The 16,447-nt window shown below is 38.2% G+C and overlaps 1 pseudogene; it reads left to right on the top strand.

Annotated features, from left to right (window-relative positions):
- The first annotated feature begins 1,347 nt into the window (after window positions 1–1,347).
- LOC122023014 lies at window positions 1,348–16,123 on the top strand (annotated as a pseudogene).
- Window positions 16,124–16,447: the final 324 nt, after the last annotated feature.

The raw sequence follows: 16,447 nt of genomic DNA, 5'->3' as shown, positions 1-16,447 counted from the left end.
TAACTTGAACGTCGGAGTGACTACGTTGACCCCCGCCCCAACCCGTCTATTGACGTCTTCTTTCTCCTTTACTTTTTGGTGACATGGTAGGCCCGCTCACAGTTTAGAATTTTCTCTCGAGTTCTTTTTATAGTCAGCAGACAAGTCATCTCATTAGCGGTCCGTCTTCACTGACTACAGACAAGAACAATGATATTTTGTTCATCCGAAGCGATCTAATATCGTTCAGACATCAAATGAGATATTTTACACTGACTAAAAATTAATCCTACGGTCTATTAGAACAAATATTTATACAAATATAAACTTCGCCAACCCATGGATCTAAGATAACTATAAAATACGTTAAGAAAAAGGCGTGATAATTCTTGTGGCATTAACAAAGTGTTGTGAGTTACCAACAATGTTGGCATCTCGAAGCATTATCATCAGTCGATAATCATATTTCTCGACGGTTAATTTTGGGATATCATCTGTCGAAGGAGGTTTTTCTCTCATCTTTAAATTCTTGTTATTTATCACATTCATAGGTATATTGTTCTTTTCTGAGTTATATTGATTCAAAGGCTCAGGAGTAAAACTGTCAATTCGGATTGGATTTGTTTGACCGTTTCGTCAAATAATTTTTAAAAAGTTAGATTAAAATTTTATTAATTCATCATTTGGCAAGCCTAAATGAATCAGCTCGTGCTAATTGTAGGTCCAACGGACCGGCCCATGGCGTTCTTGGGTGGGTTGAGAAAAAAAAAATTAAAATCATAAAATTAAAATAGAAAGCTCAATGAGTTCGTAGAATGAGTGACGTAATCTACAACTAAGCTTAAAATTTTTAATTTTATATATAATTTTTTAATTTTTTAATAGACTTGCTGACTCTCCGTATAATCCACAATCTACCTTAATCCACAATCTACCTTAATATTGGATTATAAATTTTCCAATCCGCCCCAACTGGTCATGAATTTTTGACGGGCCAGTTTATCCCGGACCAGTCCGTCTGCAAGCTCTACCGATGAGCAGCTAGCAATTCTTTCATGGAAAAATAGCTACAATACTTTTTTTTTTTACGTGTGAGTTTTCCAAAGCTTGAAGTCAACAGATGCTTTGAACACTTACTACTTTGACCAAAGCTTAAAGTTTACTTAAATACCTTATCGACCCTTCCACTTCCCAATAATCCGCCATTAACGTACGTACCCTTCTTCTACTTCCAAAGCCATGCAACTGTTGCATGCAGTAGAGCGAAGACTGATATTAAATTCATTGCTCTATAAATAGAGTGCTAAAAGAAGAAGCCATTGAATTAAAGAAGGTGAGGTACTAATTAATTGTCTTCTCTTAGAATGGATGGCAATTAAAGGTGGCAAACGTGCTGAAGAAGGTGGTGCAAGAGATGGCAATAGTCCTGGAGGTTTAAAGGACCAAGGCACTAAAGCCTCTGCCTCTTCGACGTCCGTGATTAAACCAACCGGAGGCGATGAAGTGATGAAAGCTCCTGGAGCAGAAGGCTACATATCAAGGGAAGCCTTTGAGAAGAACCCCCAAGGCTACTTCCATGGTCTCCATCATGGTGACAAGGGTGGCAAATGAACTGAGCCAATCAACTATCATTAATAATAACTTCTAATATGATGTAGCTTTTGGTTGGGATTAAAGTCTATGTCTGTTAATCGGTCGCATAAATCAATGAAGCAACTTCTTGCTATATCAATGGCCCCATTCTTTAAGTAGCTGGAGCAACATCAATCTCTAGAAGTATTGTTCAATAAAAGAAGTAACTTTGGATGCTTTCTATCAGTTATCACTATCATAAAATCCACAGTAAATGAACTAGATAAACAATCTCATAAAAGCATTTCAATAATTGCAATATAATTATTACATTGACACAATAATACTTTTATGAGGTATAATATACAAGAAATAGATAAATCAATGAAGCAACTTACTCTCTCTCTCTCTCTCTCTCTCTATATATATATATATATATATATATATATGTTCTTTTCTGCATTCTATGAACTAAATGCACTGTTAAAGGACTTGGTTACATAATTCAACATCAGATTTGAGAAACAAAGTCAAGGCCATTGTTGATGAGAACCTGAGACTCATGCAGATTATTGTTGTGTTAGTACTATCAGCTTAATTAATGGAACTGTTGACAAATTAAATCTAACTTGTTTTAGCAGAATTAAGCTTGTTCAATACTCTCTTAACTCACTGTATCTACGGCAAAATCCCTTGTGAATTTGACTGCTCCCTCTTGTCATTCCTCATGCACAACAAAACTGGGGTTGATGGAGATGAAATTTAGAGGATTGGGACTGATTGAAATTTGACCAATAGGTTTTCAATGAAAACTTTGTTAGAAAAAGAATTATGGGAAAAGAAATGCACTCACTTTGTTGGGAAAAAAAATTATGAGAGAAGAAATGTACTATACGTGGAAGAGGAGAATAAAAAAAATATGAACTCAACTTATTTTCATTTATCAAAAAAGGTATATGTTTATAGGCATATTAGATAATCACTAATCTCAAATACATTGAATCTAGATCCTTTTATTTTTGTCATATCATCATAGTCTATCTCCATGAACTCTTATTCTTATTAAGAATGTCACCTCATCATATTCTATCTCTACGAACTCTTATTTTTATCAAGAATATGACTTCATCATATTCTATCTCTATCCTATCACGAACTCTCATTTTATTAAGAATTGTTACCTCATCTATTCTATCTCTATCCATAATATTCTATCAATAATTTTATCTTTATCAATAAAATTAATTTAAATTTTCAACACCTCCTCTTAAACTTGATTTTGTGACTCCAAGCAAATTTATATTTTAATGAAGTCTTCAAATTTGAGTGGCTTGGTAAAATTATCAGCAACTTGATCTTGAGACTTTATGTATTCTACTTGAACTTCTTTTCTTGTAACACACTCTCTGATATAGTGATAGCAAGTATCGATGTGCTTGCTTCTATCTTGGAAAACTAGATTATTTGTTAGTGCTATTGCAGACTTGTTATCAACTCGAATCTTGATTATCTCTTCTTGTGGTAAACTTAGTTCATTCAATAAATTTCTAAGTCAAATAGCATGACAAACACACGAGGTCGCAGTCACATCTCCGCTTTACAAGTAAAAAGTACGATAATAGGTTGTTTCTTCGATATCCAAGTAAATATTGTATCTCTCACAAAGAATACAGATTCTATAGTGCTCTTTCTATCATCCGATCCATATCTCCACCTTAATCATTATCGGTATATCCTCAAGTTTGAATTGGTTAGATGTTAAATAAAGCAATCCAAAATCCGTCACACCTTTGATATAGTGCAAAATTCTCTTAGTGATCTAAAGGTGGGTGGTAGTTGGAGCTTCTATATAGCAACTAATAGGTCACACAACATAAAGGATATCATGTCTTGTGCACGTCAAGTATTGTAAACTTCTAACCAAGCTCTTAAAGAATGTTGGATCAACTTTTTCTTCTTCATCATACTTTGATAGCTTGACTCCACATTCTACTAGAGTATTTATAGGTTTACTATTATTCATATTGAACTTTTTAAATATCTCTCTTACATAACCTTCTTATGAAATGAAGATTTTATCTTCCCTTTGGTTCACTTCAATGCCTAGATAGTATACCATGAACCCAATATTAGTCATCTCAAATTTCCTCAGTCATTACTTTTTTGAATTCTTCAAACATACTTGGATTGCTTCATGTAAAGATCAAGTCATCAACATATATGTATATAATCAAAACATCTTTATCGTTATTTTGAATGTATAGTGCATATTTATATGGACATTTGATAAAGTCTTTCTCTTGCAAGTGTTAGTATTAGCCATAGTACCAATTATGAGATGATTGTAAAGGCTCATTTTTGTATCATATTTCATTATTAATAAAAGACAAAGTTGGTTATTATATTTATTTCAGATCAATATCGATTGAATAAGTATAATAATATCCTTGGGTAGTAGGTTCATATCTACAGCATATCAATTAGTTGAATTGATAGTGAGATATTATAGATATACATAGAACACTACTCTTAACTATTCCTAGTTAAACATTAATATACAAAGACAATATTAATACATTGAGACTAGCATGTAGGTCAACGGATGACTTAATCTCACAAGTCATGGATATGAGATATCAGGTTGACACATAGATATATATTAGAGAATATATATTGAATGCCCCGCCATGAGAATGTTTCATGGATCGTTATATGAGTGTCATAAACATTCTCATGTGACTATTGATATGAATAATCCTTAGACTTGAAGTCACTACGGTTCCCTACATAAAGAGTTGTGTACTTTGATATCGGCAAACGCCACATGTAACAAGGTGAACAATAAAGTCGACCACTGGATATGTAATGAATTATATGGAGGGATATGAGTGATGTAGATGGGATCTATCCCTTCTATATGACGAAAGTGATATCTGTGGGCCCCTTGATTAGTAGGACACAAGAAAGCATGACCATGCTCAAATGAGTCAATATGAGATATTGAGCTTATTTGATTGAGTGTGTCTACTTAGAGATCAAGAAACACAAAGGTTGATAAGAAGAAGACACGGTCTATGCCTCATTGATCAAACTAGATATTAAAGATAGAGGGACCAAGTCATACAAGATAATAGTCATGGACAGGTTAAGTCGGATCTCGACTTTATCGTCACTTGTGTAGTAATGATGCCTTGATAGATGCCACTCATTGCTTATCTATCTAAATGTTGATTTGGGTATATTGCCAACATTATGAGAACCTATTGGGTCACACACAAAGAATAAGTAGATTTGGAGATGAGTTCATATGATGAATCATTGGATTAAGTCTAATCCGAATTGGACTTATTGAGTTAGACTCAATTGGATCTAATTATTGGATTAAGTCCAATTCAAACTAGACTCAAGGAGTCAATTCAAATTAATGAAATGTGATTCATTGAATTTAAAATTGCATGAGATTAATTGAGTAAGACTCGATTGAATTAGACTTGAGTTAGACTCAAGTGAATTAGACTTGAGTTAGACTTAAGTGAGAATTAATAGAGATATTCATTGAATTTCGAAATTCAATGAATCATTTCATTCAATTTTTGAAATTGATTTTAAAATGAGGAGTTTCAAGTGTGGTCCTTAATGGAGTGTAAATATTCATTAAGGCTCATTAATTGAATTAATGCTTATTAAGTGTTTTCATTGAATGCAAGAAGGAAGTTCCGTAGGGCCATATGTACTCAAACTTGATTAACCAAGTTTGACTTGGGGACCCATGCTTGAATTATGTTTCTATTATTTCTATTTACTAACGACAAGTATGATTTAAACTTTGTTTTGGTCTTAAATCCAAGTATGGATTTGTTGTAAACGGCTCGCTGTTTTCTAAGAATCAGATCCAGATTCTTGGAACCCAAGGTGAACCGTTCCAACGTGTCCTTGAGTTCTTTAATTTGAGTTTTCAAATTGAAATTTTCTTCCTCAAGTTGTTAAACTTGAGTTGAACTTCCAATTTGAACTGACTCAGTTAGAACTGACTCAGTTAAACAACTCGAGTCAGTCGCTCCCTTAAGGGCTGTTACCTTCTTTTGGAGCGACTTAACCCGGACGTTGGATTTAGCCAACTTTTTAAGCAAGTAAGGAATTAAATTTTCTGAGTCATCTAAGTTAATACTAGACATTAAAGCACTTACTGTGGGTTTTGGTCCTTTGGAAACGGATGCGTATCCGTGGCTTCGCTCGGACTCAGTTTCCGACTCGCCCTCGATTTCGAACTCGAATTTGGACTTGGTTTCATCAATATTTACTTGTACTGGCAACGCGAGGAAGCTTGTCGGTTCTTCTACGTCGGAATCGGATTCATCTGATGACTCGAACCAGGTCGCCTTTAATACCTTCCTTCTTTTCTTCTTGTTTGGACAATCTGGCTTGTAGTGCCCCTTCTGGTTACAGCCGTAACAGGTGACTTCAGATTTGTCCTTCGTGTTTGTTTGATTCATCTTTTTCGACTTGCATATTTTCCATACGAGCTTTATCAGTTCAGAAACAACTTCGTCATCGTCCTCTGCATCTGATTCATCTTTGGACTTGGGCTTAGTTTTGCGCCTCGACATTGGTTCACGCGTTCTGCTGGTACTTGCAACCAAAGCAACACCTTTCTCGACCGAGCGTGCATTAGTCTGTTCATGCAATTCTAATTCCGAAAAAAGTTCATCTAATTTGATTGAAGAGAGGTCCTTAGAAACCTTGTAAGCATCAACCATGGATGCCCACAAGGTGTTCCTTGGAAAAGAGCTAAGTGCGTACCTTATTATGTCGCGGTTTTCTATTCTTTAGCCGATTGCGTGAAGGCCGTTTAGGAGGTCCTGAATGCGCGCGTGAAGCTGGTTTGCCGTCTCATTTTCCTGCATTTTTAAGTTTTACAGTTTATTGAATAATAAATCACGCTTACTTACTTTGGTATCGGAGGTCCCTTCGTGTAGCTCGATCAGCTTCTCCCATAGCTCCTTGGCGCTTAAGAATGGATCAACGTGGTTTAGTTCCTCCTTTGTTAGTCCGCACTGGAGGGTACAAGTTGCTCTGGCATTTGCCTCCACTTTCTTGATTAATGCAGGTTCCCAGTCCTCGCAGGGTGTAGGATTGCCGTCTTTATCTGTTGGCAGATTCAAACCAGTCTTGACGATCATCCACGTCTCGAATTGGATCTTCAGGAAGTTCTCCATTCTGCCCTTCCAGTAACCAAAGTCCTCTCCGGTGAGAGCGGGGGACAAACAATGCTATAACCCTCTTGTTGGGCCATTGATACCTTGCATGACAAAAATAGAAAAATCTATCCCAAGACTTGGTCTTGGATTAGTAGTGCGGGAATAATGAAATAAGACGTACTCGAGTGGTGTTGCACCAGCTTTGAGCAAAACCGATTCAAACGAGAAATAGATCGGAATATAGTAACTATACTAATTCCGGTCGACTTCGAAAAACTGAAAATACCACGAAAAATTGCTTGATTGGTGGTTGCATCAGATCAAAGCTACCCCGCTCTGATACCAATTGTTGGATCGAGAAGCGCTAGAGGGGGGGGTGAATAACACTCGTGGCTTTCACAGTCGATTTCAGAATCGTAAAAGTAAACGTAGCGGAAAAGAAATAACACAAACACAGAAGACACGAGTAGTTACTTCGTTCAGAGCCTATCTCGACTCCTACTCGAAGGCCCGCGGTCGTTGACTGCTTTCGGTAGGCAACAACTATATAGTGCAAATCTTTTACAAGTGAATAAGTACAAGTATTAAACTTTAAAAGATTATACCGACAAATACAAATATGAAGTGGTTGTCGATTGTCGAAGTAGTAGAGTCTAGTTGAAGCTTTCGGAGCAGCGTACAAGGTCACATGTTCTTCTGTTCGAATTGATGTTTTGAGCTGCACCTCGAGGCCTCCTTTTATAGCTCTACAAAGTCTGATCCAAATCCCCAAGCTTCGGGATAAAGTTTGACCCGACGCGGATCGGTCGACCGATCAGGCGATCTTCTCCCATCCGATTCGCCCGATCCTCTCGCTCCGCTTTTATCTGGTCAAACTCCATCCAAGGTTCGGTCGACCGATTACCATGTTCGGTCGATCGATCAGCTCTCCTGACTCTATCAACCTGGCCTAATCCAGTCGACGCCCAACCCTGGTTCGGTCGACCGATCCCAAGGTTCGATTGACGGATCCCCTGGTCGAGCCCGGTCCAACCTCTGGAGATCTGATCTGCTAGTATGGGGGTTCGGTCGACCGATCCCAAGGTTTGGTCGACCGATCCTGGTCAGTCCTAACCCTGCACAAAAAGATTAGTTTCCTGCAAAACAGAGTTAGAACACAAAAGATAATATATAGAAATAAATTTGACAGTTACCAAACTGTCCGGGTCTGACTTCGGGTTTTCGACCGGTAACCCTAGGTCGACCCGACGTCTACTGTTCCCTCTACGGGGAACGCGTCCTCACCTACTCCTCTCAGGAGATTTACCTGTTGCCAGTACGATCCTCCAGATCAACTAGACTTTTGCTCAACGTCCGATACTTCCGGTCTTCATGCTGGATGTCCGATCCTCGACCCATCCAGACTTTTACCTGGTTCGTGACACCAGGATTTTAACCTAGGGTTACCACCCCCTAGGATTTTTGCCCGAAGCGTCGACCCGCCAAGACTTCCCGCATAGGGTTACCACCCCCTATGACCTAGGGTTGCCACCCCCTAGGGTTTTCCCTTGCCTAACCGCAGCTAGGACTTTCCTGAAACACTCAGTCATACACATTAGATAACGATTAAACTTAACTTTGAATCCCTTTGCCATTATTAAAACTAAGGTTCAATCGTCAGATGCTTCCCACACCAACACTCAAGACTTGATTTTCACTCCATAAATTCCTAGATTTTGGTTTTTCATTGAATCCTTGAGCATTCCTATTTTTAGGCATATATCTAAAATCCTTGGTGTTTTTTCCTAAGTTGTTATTTACATTTCTAACCTTAGTGTGGTAAATCTAGCATGAGAAGGAATATATTTATCCTTAAGATTATCATGCCTCCTATTCTCATGATAAATAGCATTAAGATGATAAGAGTTATTTCTAGCATGCTTTTTATCATGTGTCAACGGAATGGATTCATTAAATGATACCTTGGTTTTTACCTTGGAAGTTCCCTTCTTCTCCCACTTCTTCAAGTGCGCCAATTTTTTGAGCTCTCATCTCCTTGGGCACTTTGTGCGGTAGTGACCCCACTCACCATATGTAAAGCACTTAATGTGCTTCTTCTCCTTCTTCTTCTTTCTACAACTCACATTAGTTTCTAAATTGACTTTAGTGAGTTTAGGGTTTACCTCCTTTACCTTCTTGAGTGAAGGACACCTACTCTTGTAGTGCCCCATCTTACCATACTCAAAACATTTGATGTGGTCCTTTGTGCTCTTCTTGGTAGTTGAGGTGGAGGGTTGAGCTTCCAAGATCTCCTCTTCCTTGGATTTCTCTTCTTCCTCTTCACTTGAAGATGCGGATGATTCCACTTCTTCCTCCCTTGAAAATGTGGATGATACCTGCTCATCTTCCTTCTCCTCCTCGGATGTTGAACTCGTGTCAACATTCAATTGGTCCTTCTCTTCTTGGACCAATGAGTCCTTCTCCTTGGGTTCCTCCTCTTCTTGGATTTGTGTAGGACTCTCATGAAGTGCAATTACCTTTTTCCAAAGGTCGTTTGCATTCTCGTACTCACCTACACTCAAAATAATGTTAGAGGGTAATAGATTTAATAAAAATTTTATTACCTTCTTATCCGCCTCCACTTGCTCCCTTTGTTCCTCGGTCCAATATCGAGATCGGAGGTGTTTACCCTTCTTGTCCGTAGGAGCTTCAAATGGGTTACTCAAGACAACCCCATTGGTTCCAATCCATTTGGAACCATGTCTCCAACCGCTTCCTCCAATAATTGAAGTCTTCTTTGTCATACGAAGGTGGAATTCGGATATCCCATCCGAGCGATCCTTCGGACTCCATTTTCTTCTTCCTCTAGCTTCTTGCTCTCTTGGCGGTTAGTCCGTAGAAGAGCGACCTCACTTTGATACCACTTGTTGGGACCTTGACGCCCACTAGAGGGGGGGGGGGTGAATAGCGTCTCACCCAAATCGATCGATTCCTATAATGTTAGTGCACAGCGGAAATACAAAAATAAATACTAATAAGAGAAAGCAAACCTAACACGTTGATTTAACGTGGTTCGGAGATAATGCTTCTACCCCACGGCTGTCCGTAAGGTGGACGATCCCGATCCGTCGGTGGATGACTCCCCGGAAAATCTCCGGCTAGCTCAAGCTCCTTATCGGTAGAGAAACCTCGCCACAAACACTTAAATACAAGCACACCGATCACACGAAGGCTTGGGAGACTCTAATAGGCTTTAACCAAGCCTATTTCGTCAACCATGCCCAAACACCTCGAGCTCTATTAAATAGAGCTTGAGAGGAAAACACTAAGCTGTTTTCCCGCTACCAGTCGACTGGTGTATGCACCAGTCGACTGGTCCTTTAAGTGAAGTTGACCGTTACCCAACGTTCGGCTACCAGTCGACTGTTACGGTGTACCAGTCGACTGCTACGGTGTACCAGTCGACTGTTACAGTGTACCAATCGACTGCTACGGTGTACCAGTCGACTGCTACAGTGTACCAGTCGACTGCTACAGTACTGCTGCGGTGTCACAACAATACTGCTATAGTGTCGCTACAGTACTACTACAGTAAATCCTAAAACACGTAGAATTTTGCCTTGAGTACAATCACTCAGCACACGTCCTCGTCCGACCAACCTAGACCTAGTCTTCTAGCCTCCTCTATCAACCTCGCATCCCTTGGATGTCTCCCCATCCTTCACGTCTTGCCTTCTGGAACTTCCTTCGGCCTTGTCCATATTGTCGGGTCTTTCTTTGCCAAGAGGCTTCTCACCTCTGGGACTTCATCCATTGCCAAGTCACACTTGGACTTACGTTGCCAAGACTACATGCTTGGACTTACACCACCAAGACTCATTCTTAGACTTTCCTCATTTGCCAATATCACACTTGGACTTTCCTTATTGTACCTGTATCCTGCACACTCACAATGCATATCAAATACAACAATAAACCTAACTTAAACCTTTGCCCAAACATCAAAACCTAGGGCACCTAGATTACTCCAACAAATTCAACTTGAGAAGGTTCACACTGCAGACAATGTTGCAGATATATTGACATAGCCAGTGACTACAGAGAAGTTTAGGCATTGCTTGATCTTGATCCATATCTCTAGATGCTAGAGGAAGGAAGCTCAGATCTAAAGATCCAGGTGAAGTTTTATTCAGTTACTCGTATTCTTCGAAGGGGTGAATATTCGCCAAGGTGGAGATTGTTAACGGGTGGCTTATATTTGGATGAGGTCAATGCGATGAATGTTATGAAAGAAAAATATATTAAGATTTTTGTAATAAAATTCTGTTATGATTTTATATAATAGAATTTTGTTACGATTTTCATAACAGAATTCTGTTGCGATTTTCCATAACAAAATTTTGTTATGATTTTACTGGGTTTGGGGTTTGTGCATTATTTATAGAGTTTATTGTAAATTTATTGTACAACAACAAACACAAGAATCATTAGATATGATTCTCTTGTATAGAGAGAAATCTAATAAAGCTTCGGTCGTTTTGTGGAGTAGGCAGGTTGCCGAACCACGGTGACTCTTTTTCTTTCTCTTCTTCTCCTTTCTCGTGTTTGCTCTCTTTTTGTGCGTCTTTATCTTGTTGCTTCACATGATCTCTTTTCTCTCTTTCTCTTCTTCCGCGTTTTAGATGTTGAGAGGTGTTGCCCTCTCTTTGCGTAACAGTATCCATGGGTGAAAGAAAAATCCACGAGTTTATCTTCATGAGTGAAATACTAATTCGGCGTTGGATGATCTTACAGGGACGGTGAAGACCGTGGGGGTCCATTGCCAATGATTTATTATAGCACTTTGAAGATTTATACTAAAAATTCATAGAAAATTTTTATAGGACTGCACATATTAACTCGAGGATTAATTTGCTTCCTTTCTTTCACTTGAATTTCTTAAAGAATGTTCAAGAATGTAGTAGCAATCTCTCGAGAACGAAGTTGTAAAAAATCCCAAGCTTTCCTCTATCTTAAAACAAAAAACAAATTATTGGTTGGAAAATAATCTCCAGTAGAGTGCCTAGTCGACGCGATCATCAATTACTGAATTATTGTATTAATTGATTGATATTTCAACTCTAAGGTTGAATATAAAAATCTGCACACGCGCGATTCAGTAAAATACTATGCTGTAAAACATATTCTGATCCGGTGAAGTGAAGTGGGGGAATATATTATATATTTGGATTTCTAATTCAATCTTCGCCCCAGGTCAATAGCCCTGCTAGATACACAAAGTGGATGACTTTGACTTATCAGACAAAGAAAAAAAAAATACAAAAAAAAAAAAATCGACTGCTCAAAGACAATGTTGATGATTCAGTTGATTGGACGACCTTTGCCTTTCCAGCAATCGAAGCGTTCACTACTCCAAAACAACTGAGCTTCTCGACTCTCTCATTTCCTTCTGATTCGTCTTTTTTTTTTCTAGACATTTAGACAATCTTTAGGTTTTTCTTTGCTTCAGATGAATGGAGAAATTCTGGTTTTGCTAGCTTACAGAAGTTCTCGATCTCTCACTTTGAAGATGTTGAAGGCCTGCCGGGAGCAAGAACATTGGGCAAGCAAGTCTTCTTCGAAAATAGTCTTATTTTTTTACTCTTTGTATTCTTAATATCGACAATCATTCTAAAGGACAGTGAAAATAAGATATTTCATAATTGTGATGTTTTACTACCATCTAATGATTATTATTTACATAAATATTTACGAGGACGCTAGGGACGAGCGTATTCATCTTTTATCACTATATCTATATATATATATATATATATATATATATATATATATATATATATTCTTTTTTGGAAGAGATTTCATTTTGAAAGATTGAAAAAAAAAAATACTATCTTGAAAGATTTTATATATCTGTCCTTTTTCAATGCATTTTTTTAGAGCAAGATTTCAATTTTTTAATATTTGAATTGAAACTGAGATACTCATGCAAATTCTTTCATTCAAAATCATATTACAATCTGAAATGTGAACTCCATTGATGGATTTTGTATCCTTAATATACCATGTTTGTAGTAGGAATTTTGTTGAAAAATTAAATAAAGAGAAGACAAATCAAATTATGTCCTCTTGGAAAATAGTCCTATTTCCCTACTGTTTATATACTTAGTAATAGAAATGGCTTTAAAAAAATCTCTAAAATGATGGTGAAATTTAGATATTTCCATCGTGAGAAAGGAACAATGGCATATATATATATATATATTTGGTAGAGATTTCATTTTGAAAGATAAAATAGTTGAAAGGTTTTATAATCTGCCCAGACTCTGTTTTTTTCTTTTCATGTTTGAATTGAAAATTGAGATGCAAATTCTTCCCTTCCGAATGAGATTACGATTGAACTATGCACTCCATTGATGGATTTTGTACACTGAAGTTATGGTTTCACTTGTGTGACCTATAGGAGCTGGATAAAACATTGTACGCTGAAGCTTACAACCTATTCAATGGGTGGAATTGTGTCAATTGTCCATCTAGTGCTCCTTGTTCTCCTCTGTGAACATTCTAAAGGGGATCCAGGCAGTGGAAATCATTTGTTCGACACAATTGGAACACAATTCGACAGCATATGTTCCGAACTTCCTTGCTGTGATGGATAGCATTGGCAGCCAGATCCCAACCGATAGTTTTGGCAAGGTGACTGTGGGCTCAAGGCCAGATGCAAACTATGGACTAAGCCAGTGCTATGGTGACCTCTCCTCTCTTGACTGTGTTTTATGTTATGCTGAGGCTCGAACTGTTGGTCCCAAGTGCTTCCCCAGTGATGGTGGACGCATCTATCTTGATGGTTGCTTTATGAGGGCTGAGAATTATAGCTTCTTTTCGGAGTATATATATCGCCCCCGAAGACAGGGCAATATGTGGAAATAAAACTAGTAAAGGTAGAGCTTTTGAACAGGCAGCCCAGCAAGGTTTGCTGGAGGCAGTTAATAAAGCTCCTGGAAATGGTGGCTATGCGAAAATTTCAGTTCACAAAACCAAGGGCTCGAATCGCTCAGCTTATGTTTTGGCTAATTGTTGGAGGACACTGAATGAGACCACTTGCAAGGCCTGTCTGGAGAATGCATCAGCTTCAGCAGTTCGATGCTTACCTTGGTCGGAAGGCCGTGTGCTCAACACGGGTTGTTTCTTGAGATATTCCGACACAAATTTCCTTAATCCAGATAAGAGCAGAAGCCATCAAGGGAGTATGCTACATGAGTTTTTTTGTTGTGCTGCTAGAATCTATCAAAAATTTTGTTCAGCTGGTCTCTTGATGTCTTATATGTCACTGCTATGTGCTATGTGGTATTTTGGCAGGGAGCATCATAGCTATGGTTGTTGCTGTTGTTAGCGCTCTCATAGTTGTTGCTGTCGGAATTACGGTTGCGGTAAGGGTGTGGAAGCAAAGGAAACTAAAGAAGAAGAGAGGTAAATGATGCTACTTCTATATTCATATAATGCACACCCAGATACTTGCTTATTATTGTTCCATTTCATATCGTAAAGCCAGGCATCGAGTGAGATCATATTCGTAAATAAAGAACCCAAGACCAAACAACTACAAGTCTTGTAAACTCATCAAAAAATCTCTTTAGTATCATCGGAAACAACCAAGAAAAACATCAATAGAATGCTTATTGCTTTTCATCATCTCTTTTTCTCAACCAAGAAAAACATCAATAGAATGCTTATTGCTTTTCATCATCTCTTTTTCTCATCTTAGGTCTCTGTTGTGTACGAATTTGTATTCTCAGGTTTGAATAATTCAGTAAACATCGAACCAGGATTTTACAATAATAGTTTGAACTTCAAGTATTCTACACTTGAGAAAGCTACAAGAGGCTTTTATCATTCCAACAAACTTGGGCAAGGAGGTTTCGGAACAGTTTACAAGGTGAGAAACCATTGCTGTTTTAAATATTTTGGGTTGACCAACCTCTTGTACCAATGCAACATCAAATGGTTATCTTGTCGCGATGTACTCTCTTTAAAAGAACCAGCAAAATTCTATAGGTTACAGAATTGTGTAATTTTGTAAGACCAAAGCATTAGGTTGTGGTTCTAATGTTTGATGAACTTGCAACTTGCTGATAGGGAACTTTGGTCGACGGACGAGAAATTGCTGTGAAGAGGCTGTTCTTCAACAATAAGCACCGCGTTGCAGATTTCTACAATGAAGTCAACATAATTAACAGCGTGGAGCATAAGAACCTTGTTAGGGTGTTGGGTTGCAGTTGCTCGGGACCTGAAAGCCTTCTCGTTTATGAGTTCCTCCCAAACAAGAGTGTCGACGGTTTCTTATTTGGTATAATATCAATTCGATATATTGAAGGTTATTGTACTAAATCATTTCTATGTCGTAAAGGGTTTGTATTTTATATAACTTTAACAGATCCTGAGAGGGGTAAGGAATTAAATTGGCATAGAAGGTTGGGCATCATTACCGGCACGGCTGAAGGTCTTTCTTATCTGGATCAGAACTCAAAGATTAAAATAATCCATAGGGATATCAAAGCAAGCAACATCCTACTAGACATAAAATTTCTACCAAAAATTGCTGATTTTGGACTAGCAAGAACATTCCAAGATGACAAGAGCCATATAAGCACTGCAGTAGCAGGAACACTGTGAGTAACCTTCTCTATTTTAACTATTCAGATTCCAAAAGTTCAGACGAGCAAAATAACTCATTGAGATTGTATTTGCCGATTTATTTACATGTTGATGAGAATTTGCATCTTTTGACAGGGGTTACATGGCTCCAGAATACTTAGCCCGTGGACAACTGACAGAGAAGGCTGATGTCTTCAGTTTTGGAGTGCTTATGATTGAGATAGTGACTGGAGCAAAGTTTATGAATGTTTTTCCGAGTCATCATAGAGTCTCCTTACACAAGCTGCTGCTCATACTTGAGGAACAAATCACGCTCAAATGAACATCATTTGTGCTAGTATATGTTTGGTGTATGTACTAAATATTTGGTCTTTTCGTTGCTTATCGAGTAGGCATGGAAGCATTTTCAATCAGGAACAATTGATGAGATGATCGATCCAAATATTCTTCTCGACAATTATCAAGATATCGACACGGTGAAGGAGGAAATAGTGCGGGTGTTCCATGTGGGACTTCTATGCACCCAAGAGAGTCCTTCACTTAGGCCATCAGTAGCATTTGCTTTGCTGATGTTGTGCACTGACAGAGAACTTCAGGCACCCACCAAGCCACCTTTCACCGACGAGACCACTATGGAGCTCGACGAGACCAAAGATGTAGAATGCCATCCATCTCCTTACTCCATTGCTAGTGTTTCATTCTATCCACGGTGTCTGAGTGACTCTACTCGAATGAAACACTAAAACATGGGCGATGAGATGACAGAATATCGGTGGGCTTGGGAATATGTTTGATGGCAAGAAATGCTGGACTGATACTTTAAGATTGATGTCTTTGTTGAAGTAATTATGTTATTAGTTTTCTAACATGTATTACAAAAACTTATCAATCAACAAACTTGTGGTTTCTTCAAGTTTCCCAAATGTGTGTACTGGAGGTTAGACACAGGTTTATCTGTATTTTTTTAATATATTTGAATTATCTAATCAGCTCTTTTAACAGTGCACTACTTGAACATTCTGAAAGGTAACTAAGAGGGTCTAAGAACATATATATATAGCAAGAAG

This window comes from Zingiber officinale, chromosome 9B, assembly GCF_018446385.1.
Source record: "Zingiber officinale cultivar Zhangliang chromosome 9B, Zo_v1.1, whole genome shotgun sequence".
NCBI lineage: Eukaryota > Viridiplantae > Streptophyta > Magnoliopsida > Zingiberales > Zingiberaceae > Zingiber > Zingiber officinale.
Note: the sequence above shows the minus strand (reverse complement) of the source record. Positions and strands in the feature narration are given on the sequence as shown.